A 14,078-nucleotide genomic window follows, 5' to 3' on the forward strand; every position below is an offset into this window, starting at 1 on the left:
CTCTCTCTCTCTCTCTCATCACCCTCCTCACTACATCCTTCTTTTATTTTAATTAACACAAAGTAAGAACAAATTACCTCCAGCAAGGCTTTATTATATAACGCTGTGTCCTGAAGGACTTGTGTGTGCTTATTAGAGTATCTCCTTACACACTTTCACACAAATACACTTACATACTCTTAATAATGGAAGCCCCTCGAAATCGAGGATGGCCGGCCCAAGGGCCTCCTAGGCGTGAATTTGTTTAAGGTGTAGAAGCTGTCGCCAACACAACAACCACACCCTAAGTTAACGAGCTGCATGACCCAGTGTCAAGGAATAGTCCGAGAAGACTGGACATCTCGCCATCTGCACTGGCTAACCATTATCCCGGAACACGATCCGCATATCGATTAACATCCAGGTCCCCAATTACTGCTAGATAGACAGAGGCAAATGGCGTAAAGAAACTTGCCCATAATTTCACTCTGCTTGAGGTTCGAACTCTGGTCCGCTCGCTTGCGAGGCGAGGATGCTGACCATTACACCACAGTTCGCCACACGCTCTTATACTTACACACACACACATCTACGCTAGCGTGCTGTTATACATACATACTTACAGCCTTATGCTTTTACACACAACATACTTACTCACACAGTTACACACTACCAGACTTACACACTTACTGCCTTTCACACTTGCACATAACATACTCACACTTTTGTACACTACCATACTTACACACTTACTACCTTACATACTTACTACCTTACATACTTATATACAACATACTCAGTTACACACTATCATACTTACACACTTACAACCTTACACACTTGCACACAACATACTAACTCACACAATTACACACTACCACAATTACACACACATACACGACTACACACTTGCACACTTACACACTTAAGTACTTGTGGAATGGGGCGAAGATGGAATTCAATTTGCATATATCTGGTCCTTACTGAGAGACCTTAATATACAGGCGGCCATTGTGGCGGCGATGTTATACATGTGTGTACACGGTCACAAGCGGACATGTATACGAATATAAACGTACATATATGGATACAGACACAAAGATACACATTTACACACAGATACAGGTAGACAGGCAGAAAAACATGCACACACACACACACACACACACATACACACACACACACACATACACACATACACACACACACACACAGGCTATTTCCATTTTACAACATGTTATCACTAATGAGACTGTTTTGCATCGACCAAAAATGGGTGGAGGAGGACGAGGAGGAGGGGGATGTCATAACCTACGCTGATAAGGGCTAGAATGGTCTTTGTAACGTTATCTTATATACGTATTTGCATTAGAGTAGAACGGATCTTACGACCAGTAGAGAGAGAGAGAGAGAGAGGAGAGAGAGAGAGAGACCGCGGCTGAGGGTCCAAGATTCACACGCCACGTCTTGATTCAGTCCTGATCACCCACTGTCAGGCATCTCTCTCTATGATACCAGTTTGGTGCAGTAGACACACTACTATTGCTCTTCTCCCACTGAAAAAAGAAACTCCCTTTCATTACGTATGCTGACTGTTGATGCTCCCACTCTTGTATATAATATCACAGAGATTCATAATATTCTTCCTAACTCATCATCACTCTTCCTCCTCCAGTAATCATCATATATTTCCCGGAATTCTGTCGTTAGTTTTTCTTCCTTACCTTTGTTAATTATTCCTTTGTTGTATAAGTTTGACCTTTGATATACATTAATGTTTCTTGTGTTTCTCTAGAGCTTTCTTTCTTTCTTCCAAGGTAGTGGTTACTTAGTGCCGTGTGGAACATTTCTCTTTCTCACTCTTTCACTGTCTAACTCTTTTTTCTTCTATGTCATTTTGTCTCTATTCATCTGTGTCTTTTTCCTTTTTTTCTCTTTCTTTAGTTATGTCTTTATTTTTTCCTCTTGCCTCCTTTTCTCTAATTCTCTCTCCTCCCCTCTCTTCCTCTCTCTCTCTCTCTTTTATCTCTTCTTCACCTGTGTTCCTCTTCGTCCTACTTGACCACGTACACTCTTTAGTCTTCACTCTAAATATTTTACTCTCTAGGTCATTTTCTATCCTTATGCCTTCTCTTGCTTTCTCTTCCTGATTTTTGTTTTTATTTAATCCAGTGTTTTTTTTACTTAATTCGGTTCTTCTTGATAAGTCGGCATTTTCTCTTGTTAATTCGGTGTATTTTTCTTGTTAAGTCGGTATTATTTTTTTCTAATTCGGTGTATTTTTCTTGTTAAGTCGGTATTTTCTTTTCTTAATTCGCCTTTTCTTGTTAATTCGGTCTTTTACATTTTCTAATTAATAAATTTCTCTATTTTTCCACTTATTCCTATTTTGATCTTCTTTTTCCTTTCTTTATAGGGAACTTTCTCTTTTCAATTTGGAATCTCTTATCTTTATCTCTTGATTCGGCGCTTTTTCTTGTGTTCTCTTCTTATTTTTACCTTTATCTTACTTTTCCTTCATCCCATTTCTCGTGTTTTGATGTTTTTGGTATATTCGTCATTATGTTCAAACCTATATAGTTTTTTTTATATTCAGTTGTTTTCCCAATAACGTCATATTTAGCTTCATATATATTCAATACATCACTTTACATATTTTTCTCAAATTTATTTTTTTCAATGTTATAATGATTTTTTTTTGTGTTTTATTTTGTAAATTTTGCTTTGCGTTTTATGTTTATTTAATTTTTCTTAATAATTCATTGTTTGTGTTTTATTTATTATGAATTTTGTCTCATCTGTGGCAAGTAGTAATTTATTTGTCTTCCTCCTGCTACTCCTTCACCCATCTCTCTTTCTCTCTTCACCCTCGTCATTCATCCACTCCACCCTATCCTTCTTACTCCACTTTTCTCCTAACCCCCCTTCCTTCCTCCTTCTCCATCCTCCTTATACTCTTCTACTCTTTGACTCTCTTCCTTCCTCCTACTCCCTCATCCTCTTCCGCCCTCTCTTCCTTCCTCCCATCTACCCATCTCCTTCTCCTCCTCCTCCCTTCTCCTACCGTCAACTTCACCCTCCTCTTCCTCCTTCAATCTTAGCTGCTTTACCCCTCAACCACCACCTCCTCATTCGTGAACTTTTCAGCCTGGGAGCTCATTAGCCAAAGTTTAAATGGAGGGAAAAAATAAACTTGATTTGAATGATCCATCGTCGAGTTAGAATACACTAGTTCAAGCGGGGGAGGGTGGGCGACTTGACACGTGGAGGAATAATAACCTTTAAGTCATTTTTTTGTTTAGTTTTAAATGTACACACACACACACACACACAGACACACACACACACACACACACACACACTAATGATGCAGTCGCTAATATGGGATTATGTCGTATTAGGTATTTTTATGATCTGATTGTATATTCATTCTCTCTCTCTCTCTCTCTCTCTCTCTCTCTCTCTCTCTCTCTCTCTCTCTCTCTCTCTCTCTCTCTCTTTTCTCCTTGTTTGGTATTTAATAAACGAAAGTTACTGTACTCTCAGATTAAGGCAGGATCGACAGCGTAAAGTCTACGGTGTTACCCCGCCGTGTTTAACTTACTGCTCCTATAACTTTGCCTTTCCTTTGTCATTTATAGATTGTTTCATTCATACTTACATGCAACGTTATTAAAATCGCACCATCCTTTTAAACACCTGATCTATTACAAATACTCATACAGGTTCATACTTTTATACCAGTACATATTAATTTCTACATATTATTTTCCCTATTTTTGAAAGTGTATTTCGCCTGTAGCTAACACGTAATACACACAGAGAAGCCTCAGTAAAGATCCCAGAGGCTGAATGATATATCTGTTTAATTTGTAATCAAGTATAGTTATATATTGTATTTCTCAGTAACCTAAAGATTTCTACGTAATATTTAGTCATTCATATAATGTATTTTTTTCTTATTTTATGTACACTAGAATCACTCTTATGCTACTAACGAATAATTGATAATTCACACCTTAATGTAACTGTGTGGTGGAGAATTATAAAAGTATGTAATCATTACCACTGTCACACTTTGAACTACGGCTCCACTCCTGTTCTGTTGATTGTATATATCGTCACAATCAGTTGGGTTTATTTACGGATTAACTAACACAGAACTATGAGATAATACATTAGGTTCAGAGGTCACACGTCTGTCAGGTGTGAGGTATAATCTGAACCTGACTAGAACGTTGGTGACTTAAATGACCCACACAACAACATTCTCCTGGTTAACATTGTGTGATACTTCTTGATTGGAGACGTGCATGACTGGTTGCCTTGTTTGGTCGACTAACTGACTGGCCAGATAGTAGGCAGTTTGACTTTACTGTCCAGTTTTGGTTGAGTGACTGAGTGACAGGCAGAGTGGGTGACTGTCACGCTAGCAGGGTGACAACTTGTAGTTGTTACGTTCGGTTCGGTGTATTGATCTCTCTCTCTCTCTCTCTCTCTCTTCGTATATGTCGTGTATAGTTTCTCACACACACACACACACACACACACACACACACACACACACACACACACACACACACACACACACACACACACACACTGAATCACCTGGGGCATCACCCTCGCTCTCAAAGGTCAAGTTCTCATATGTCTGATTTTCCCTCGGTTCGTAAGTTTGCGTGTGTGTGCGTGCAGGCGTGCGAGGATCTGCCTGTTACACTTCCAATCCTGTGTGTGTGTGTGTGTGTGTGTGATATGTGGAAACGTCCTGGCACCTATCAACCATTGCCTCGTTGCCTTGTGGATTAACCTTGGTAGGTATAAGGCTACGGGAGTAAACCTTGAGCAAAATATGTGCTGTGGACACCCGCATCAGACAGACATGCTTACAGAGCTCCAACAAGACCCCAACGACTCCACCGGCGGACGAAGGCAATGACTGATGGACAGGCTACTAAGGCAAAACCCAACAAACTGGGCTATCGGCAGTCCCACTAGATCAAGAAAAGGGAGAGCCAAGATGTGTGGTTCCAGCCAGCGCTCCTACCTCACCACATAAATCAACTCACGTGCAGCAATCATCCAGCTCATCATCCTTTTCATCATCATCAAAACCCCTATACCCCTAAAAGTCCAATCGCGACGGACGAGTGGCGACGGGGACAGGCAGAGATGGCTGCCAGGAGTATCTAGTCACAACTCTGCACATGGGCGGCATAGATAAGATGGTCGTTTATGCACTGGGATCTAGGTAGCAGTGCAATCCGGTCCTGTCTGTGCGACTGAGCAGCCCTTTCCAGGAGTCACTCTGCTCACCCCACATTGGGAGGGGGCTGGAAAAGGTGCCCTAAACATAGCCTGCCTAAAAAACAACAACCTGACTGGGCAACTGCACCCATTAAGGTCATCCTTCTGCAATAAAAAACACAATCATTATCACAGATCCAAACAAAAACAAGCTATACAGCCTATTATGGCCACTGCATGGAATGTCAGGGCCCTTCAGGGCCCTTCTGAATTTTGCACAAATGAGCGTCCTGAAAGAAGAACAGCGCTTGTGGCAAAAGAGCTGGCTAGGTATAACATCGACATAGCAGCCATTAGTGAGTCCCGGCTCCCAGACGAAGGTCAACTCACAGAACGGGAATCTGACTATACCTACTTCTGTGAGGGTAAGCTTGCTGCGGATAGAGACCGCATTTATGGAGTTGGCTTTGCCATCCGTCAACGCATCCTACACAGGCTAACTGAAATGCTTATTGGGATCAAGGAGCGCCTCATGACGCTCAGAGTCTCACTGAATCACTCACGTCATGCCTTTTTCATCAGTGCATGCGCCCCAACACTGGATGCAGAGGAAGACATCAAGGAGGCCTTTTACGCCGACCTGACATCGTGCTAACCTCTATCCCCAAACTTGAGTGCCAGAGTTGGCAGAGATGCTGACATTTGGTAGGGAACCATAGCGAGAAATGGACTAGGTCAGAGCCAAGCTATCACTTCACGTCACCCCTAAAATGGCGAAGGCAGCAAGCCTCCAGAAGAGCTTTTAAAACTAAGCATTTGGAGGATCCAGCGGTAACATATGCTTTTAGAGAGCAGCTCGAACATGGGCCGATAAACAACCCGACAACAAACAACCCAATCTCAGTGCCGAATGGGATAGTCTCGACACTGTTATGACAAAAACCTGCAGAGAGACCCTCGGCCACATCGAAAGAATACACCAGGACTGATTTAATGAAAATGATCCGGCAATCAATGTACTCGTCGATGATAAACGTGCTGCTTTAATTGACTGGCAGAACAACCCTTAGTCTCGGACCAAAGCTGATCCCTTCTGCAAGAAGAAAGCAGCGGCCCAGCGGGAACTTCGCAATCTAAAGAACGACTGGTTTAAAAATAGAGCATGTGAAACACAAAAATTTGCAAATCAACATCAGATTCGCGAATATTTCAATTCCGCTAAAACATTTTATGGGCCAAACACTCGTGGCGCATCCCCCCTCCGCTCATCCGACAGTAACTCCCTAAAAAAAGATGATGAAGACATCCTTCAGCACTGGAAAGAGCACTACCATTCACTGCTTAACCGAAACACCGATGTGGATGTCCTGACTATCCAGCAGGTCCCTCAACATCCAGAACTGACTCACCTCAGATGAAAAATAACAAAGCCTCAGGGCCTGATGGAATCCCAGCCAAGGTGTATAAAGCAGGAGGACCTCTGCTTACCAGCTGTGTCCACTCTCTCCTGAGGAATATATGGGAAAAGAGGAAATCCCCCAGTCTCTTAAAAACGCCTCCATAGTCAATATTTGTAAGAACAAGGGAGACCGGTCAGACTGTGGCAACTACCGCGGGATCTCGCTGCTGTCCGTAGCTGGCAAGATTGTCGCCGGAGTCCTAAACAGATTTCTTCCTGATGCAGAAAACTTCCTCCGAGAATCTCAGTGTGGTTTTAGACCATTATGTGGCACCACTGACATAATCTTTACTGCCCGCCAGATACAGGACAAGTGCAGGGAACAGCGTCGTGACCTGTACATGGCTTTAATCGACCTTACCAAGGCCTTCGACTCGGTCAACAGGAAAGCCCTTTGGTGAACACCTCAACCATTTTGGCTGCCCACCAAAATTCACCGCCATTGTGAGGCTACTCCACGATGGCATGAACGGCAGTGTCCTGCACAACGGCACCCAGTTTGAGTTCTTCCCCATCCAAACGGGGGTTAAACAAGGGTGTGTACTGGCACCAACTCTCTCTTCCATTTTCTTGGCTGCCGTCCTTACTCGTGCCAGTGCCAATTTAGCCGGTGGGGTGGACATCGAGTACCGAATGAGGGGTCTTTTCAACATACGACGACTCCAGGCAGGAACAAAGGTGTTCGCAGCTTCCATTACTGAGCTTCAGTATGCAGACGACCTACCCCTTGTCGCTCACAGTGAATGCGACCTGCAGGAGATCCTGAACACCTTTGCAGATGTGTATGCACACTTCGGCCTTATGGTGAATGTACGTAAGACTCATATTCTCTTTCAACCTGTCCCTGGTTCAGACACACTTCCACCTTCCATCCAGCTTACCGGTACTACCCTCTCTAATGTGTTACGAACCCCTCCACCCAGCACTACGAACCACGCCATCTATTGTCCAAATCTACCTACCCAGCACCACGAGCAACGCCATCTAGGGACGAGACACGAGTATGACTCGTCTTAGTTAACACTCCGGGGTTTCCTTTCTCCATATCCTGGTTGTTGCGTCACTTCCTCCAAGTCTTCTTTGTGAGCTCCAATTCGAGGAGAGAGGACTTGGCTCTGGGAAGTGACCACAGGATCATCTATCCTCTAAACCTACGGACAGTGACTACCTACCGTCTTCTACAATACTCAGCCTTACTCGTCAGCCATCTCAGCTCCTCACTTAAGTATTTGTAATCTTGTATTGCCTCTCCCACCTCCACCTTGCTTCAAAATTGTTTATGTTGTATTAATATGTATATACTGTTAATGTTTAGGTTAAATTTGGTTAAGGGTAATTTATAAGCTGAATATTTTGTTAAGGGATTTATGGTACTTTATTATACACAACGAAAACTCGCATCCTTTGTCTACCCTTTTATAGTCCGATTGTCTTTGTTTTGTTTTTTTTGTTACCTGTTGGGATCTGGGTAGACGTGTAACCATATTCTAAATCCCCAACTCGTAACAAATGTTACCCACTTTCGGTATGTGGGAGCCTAGATACTGCGGACATCGATGAAGAGATTCAGTATCGGATCAGATGCATCTCAAGCCTTTGGCAGACTCCGAAATCGTGTCTTCACCTGTAGGGAGCTGAACTTATCCACAAAGTTACACATACAGTATATCGAGCAAATCTGTGACCTACTCTCAGGGTTTTAAGTTCATTTTTGGTCTTTTCTTGTTTCGTGGGATACATTTTGGGATCATCTCTATATTCAATATCTTTCTTGTGTCTTAAAATATCTTGTAGTTTGAGATATCTCCTATTCGTGTATCTCTCATGTGTTTAGTGTTTATCTCTCACTGTCTCTACGTGTTGTGTCTACCGTTTTATCTCTCACTGTCTCTACGTGTTGTCTCTACCGTTTTATCTCTCACTGTCTCTACGTGTTGTGTCTACCGTTTTATCTCTCACTGTCTCTACTTGTTGTGTCTGTCGTTTTATCTCTCACTGTCTCTACTTGTTGTGTCTACCGTTTTATCTCTCACTGTCTCTACGTGTTGTGTCTACCGTTTTATCTCTCACTGTCTACCGTTTTATCTCTCACTGTCTCATCTCGTTGTGTCTACTCGTTTTATCTCCTCAATGTCTCTACGTGTTGTGTCTACTGTTTATCTCACTGTCTCTACGTGTGTCTACCGTTTATCTCTCACTGTCTCTACGTGTTGTCTCTACCGTTTTATCTCTCACTGTCTCTACGTGTTGTGTCTACCGTTTTATCTCTCACTGTCTCTACGTGTTGTGTCTACCGTTTTATCTCTCACTGTCTCTACGTGTTGTGTCTACCGTTTTATCTCTCACTGTCTCTACGTGTTGTGTCTACCGTTTTATCTCTCACTGTCTCTACGTGTTGTGTCTACCGTTTTATCTCTCACTGTCTCTACGTGTTGTGTCTACCGTTTTATCTCTCACTGTCTCTACGTGTTGTGTCTACCGTTTTATCTCTCACTGTCTCTACGTGTTGTGTCTACCGTTTTATCTCTCTCTCTCTCTCTCTCGTTATGTATGTATGTATGTATGTATGTATGTATGTATGTATGTATGTATGTATGTATGTATGTATGTATGTATGTATGTATGTATGTATGTATGTATGTTTGTATGTATGTATAGAGTCAGCCAAACAGCCCACACGCAAGAGCCACAGAAGACGACAGGTAATGCGTCTTCCTTGTCTCACCTTAAGAGGAAGGACAGGTGATAGATGGGAGGCAAGATGTGGCTAAGTGGAATAACAAGGAACCTAAAGAGGATGGAAGAGAGTGGAATAGAGGAGGAGGAGTTAAACGAGGAGGAGGAGGAGGAGGAAGAGTAATACGAGGAGGAGGAGGATGAGGAGGAGAAGGAAGAAGAGGGACGAGATAAAGACGAGACTTATTTGATAAAGACGTAGAATGTATGAGAAAGGTGGAATAGAGGGTGAGATGGAATGAAAGAGACTGGGAGAGATAGAAGTGGAAAAGGATGAGATATTAGTAAATTGTGATGGGAGGGCGCAGGAAGGAAGAGGTGATAAATGATGGGATACAAATACAAATAATTAATCAAACGGGAGAGAGAATTAATGAAAGATGGAAAGAAAATGAATAAATAGATAAATGGAAACAATAAAAAAAAAATTGTTAAGTATATAAAATAATCTTATGTATATTAAAGTTATAAAAACATTTTCTATATATTATGATTTATTAAGGGACATGTGTTGAGAAAATGAGAGATAAATGTAACGATTTATATCCAGGACACAGTTGGTGCTTCTACCTGACGTCTTGTAACTGTGAAGAAATTGCCCGACATCTCTTGGGTGTTGTGATGTCTTTTATGTGTGTGTGTGTGTGTGTGTGTGTGTGTGTGTGTGTGTGTGTGTGTGTGAGAGAGAGAGAGAGAGCACAGGAAGACACATACGATACATGTTACGTAATACAGGATTTTATTTACACATATTCGTATACACGCGTAGGTACACATGTGTATTTTTCCCGAATGCACACACACACACACACACACTGTACACAGATGACACCAATATCTCTAATCTTTGCTCATGCCATTCACGTGTACAGCAACAAAGGACCAATCGCTACCCAATCATCACTCGAATCATCAGTAACCGAATCGAATCATCAAATGACCCGAGAATATTGGCAATAAAATTTAGATTGGCTGTGTGTGTGTGTGTGCATGTGTGTGTGTGTGTGTTTGTGTGTGTGTTTGTGTGTGTGTATGTGTGTGTGTGTGCGTGTGTTTACGTATATTAATGTATGTATGTATGTATGTATGTATGCATGTATGTATGTATGTATGCATGTATGTATGTATGTATGTATGTATGTATGTATGTATGTATGTATGTATGTATGTATTTGCGTGTATAATTGTGCAAGTGTAGGGTGTGTGTAGAAGGTATTTGTATGTAATAGGTTTGGTCATACTGTCCTTTATGCATATGTGTATGAAGTACATATGTGACTGCGTATACGTCTATGTGTATACTATGCGTATATATGTATAATGTATATGTATAGAAATTAGAGCCCCTAAATAAATCGCTTTGATGTAGAGTCAATTTATATGTTACATTGAACTGTGTTTTTATATAACCTCAAATTAAAGTTTTCCTCTCCCCCGGGCTGTGTGTGGGCCCGTCTGACTTCCTAACATGGTATCCAAGCTGCTCTGAGACTCTGCCGTAACTGGTCTCAATTAAGTTACCTGAAAAATATGACTTCTCAATATGGTGTCAACAATGATCTGAGACTCTACCTTAATTATTGACGTTTTCTCATCTTTGTCGAAAAATTAGACTATCATTATTTACGAGAAAAAAATATCTTACGATATTTTTAGAATCCTGGAGACTTGGGGTAATTCATGAGGGAAATAAATAGCGTTTTTTATGGGGTGAGGTGAATAAGCTTTACCCATAGAGGCGTGGGGGTGGGGGGGGGCCTTAATTATTTTTTTTAGAAATGTATTTTTATTTTCCTGGCGTGTTGTGGGAAATAATTAAATTTATTATAATATGTATTGAGAATTATTGCTGATAGTCTTAAGTGATATATAAGACAATATTTAACTTGTGATTATTTATAATTAGAATATTAAAGTAAAACAAAGAAATAAACATCAATCTTAAACATTTTACTTTAAAGATAATTTGAAATTTTTGTTAAATATTTTTACGTAATTGTTAAGAAAACTAAATTAACCTTTTTGTAATTAATCGTAAACAAGCATTATTATCAAAACAGAGCAGTAAATGTTAATTATCAGAATTCTTTTACATAATTGACAAAAATTTAATCACCTTTTTTTACACGAATATTGTGAAGATTTAATGAGTCTATGAAGCTCTTAATTAGGGTTCATAACTGCTTCTTGTACCACAGCTGAACACTAACGCAACAGGTGACTATAGTTCTATCCCCTGGTGGGTTATATTATTATTTGTAGTGTTTTTTATCTTTCATATTTATCGGTAGAGAGAGAGAGAGAGAGAGAGAGAGAGAGAGAGAGAGAGAGAGAGAGAGAGAGAGAGAGAGAGAGAGAGAGAGAGATAAGCAGGCGACCATTTATGCAAGAAAAAAAAAGAAAGAAGAAGTAGAAGAAGAAGAAGAAATAAAAGAAGAAGCAGAAGAAGGAGAAATAAAAGAAGAAGAAGAAGAAGAACAAACATGGATGCAGACAATAAAAGAAAAAGAAGAAGAAGAAGAAGAAGAAGAAGAAGAAGAAGAAGGATGCAGACTATAAATATTCATGACCGCCATAAAAGAACATGTGTCGAGTTATACCAGTTTATATACCATATACACTAAAACGGAGGAACTCAGGTCGATCAATTCACCGCACCGAGTCAGCAGTTTATATGGTAATAATTCCTTATATAAATTGAACGGAGGAATTTATATCAGACAATGGAGTCGCCTGAAATTTACATAATATAAAAGTAGACATATAAGTGTGTGTGTTTGTGATATTTTGTATTTATTTGATAGAGTGAATTTAAATGTGATTATTATTATTATTATTATTATTATTATTATTATTATTATTAAACTAACAAAATTCATTCTCTGTTACAGGTTAGTTGTGTATAACAGCTCCACTCACCTGACCACTGACGGTAAGACACACACACACACACACACACACACACACACACACACACCGAAAATTTTAACTAGTGTAAAACTTTTCAAATAAATAATATATACTTTGGCGGTCCTTCATTGAGGCAAACTTTTACTTATATAACTTTGCTTGTTAAATCCTCGTATATATATTAATAAATGTATATAAATGTTGAATAATCATACGGAGAATAATAACAAGGTACACTATATACGTATATTAATAGTATATGAGGATGTATACATATATAATAGAGGTATAACTAGAGTATATACGACTGTAATGGTAAAATATATATATAGCTTTAGGGTATATGGCTAAACGGTATAGGCTATATTTGTGGTATATATATGGATTGATTGTCCAAAATATAATATATCCCTATAGGAGCTTATATAGATAGTTTATTATATGTTATTGGTGATGAAGTTGTAGTATGAAAGGATATTTTATGTTGATATATTATACATGGGAATATATGGTTTTCATCTCTCTCTCTCTCTCTCTCTCTCTCTCTCTCTCTCTCTCTCTCTCTCTCTCTCTCTCTCTCTCTCTCTCTCTTGTTCTCTCTCTCCGTTTGTCTTGTTCTTTCCATCTCCTTTTCATTCCATACTGAGCAACCCTTTTGTCTTTTATTTTCTCTTTTCTTCTTTGTCTGTCTATCTTTCAGTATAGATAGATAGATAGATAGATAGATAGATAGATGAAATAGATAGATAGATGAATAGATAGAATAGAGGGAGGACAAATAAATAAACAAAATAGAGACTAAACCTAACACACTCAGAATCGCGTACAATTCAAACTACACACACACACACACACACACACACACACACACACACACACCGAAATAATCTAATTAATCTGTCCTCAAAAGTAGGTAATTAATTTTCCATCACAAAGTTTGGTAGAAAGAAGAAAGTGACAAGAGAGACAAAGTTTGTGGTTAATTAACATCTTTATTACTTTGGTTCATGGAAAAAATATTTGAGAGGAAATAAAAAATAATATAAAGGATATATTTTTTTGTTACTGAAGAGGAAATATGACAAGTATACGGGTGATTTTTTTTTCGTACTTGAAAGACTATGTTAAAAATATTATTATTATTATTATTATTATTATTATTATTATTATTATTATTATTATTATTATTATTATTATTATTATTATTATTATTATTATTATTATTATTATTATTATTATTATTATTATTATTAAAGACGTAATGTGGAAAAGTAAAATATTTTCTCGTCTTTGTGTGAAATGAGATCGTATCAAAAAATTCTTATTCATTAACAATAGAAAATATCAAAATTATTTATATATTTTTCGTCTAAACATGAAAGGAAATGTGGAAAAATTTACAGGTATTTTTATTTGTTATCTGAGTAGGGTGTTGGGGGAAGATATCCAGAGTTCATGGGTTCGAGCCTCGTCGTTATTTTCTGTTAAAACTGCGACCTTGTCTAGGGGAAATGTCTTGCAGATGTCTAAAGAAACGAGAGAGAGAGAGAGAATGAGAGGGAGAGAGAGAGAGAGAGAGAGAGAGAGAGAGAGAGAGAGAGAGAGAGAGAGAGAGAGATAAGTCATTAACCGAGATTAATTATTACAACATGGTCGATTAAAGAACCTTGTTATTTGCGTGGGAATATTTTACGTTACTGGAACTTAATGACGATCTGATATTTTTAAAGACTGTCTGATACCT

This window comes from Homarus americanus, unplaced genomic scaffold (assembly GCF_018991925.1).
Source record: "Homarus americanus isolate GMGI-L3 unplaced genomic scaffold, GMGI_Hamer_2.0 scaffold32583, whole genome shotgun sequence".
NCBI classification, from domain to species: Eukaryota; Metazoa; Arthropoda; class Malacostraca; order Decapoda; family Nephropidae; genus Homarus; species Homarus americanus.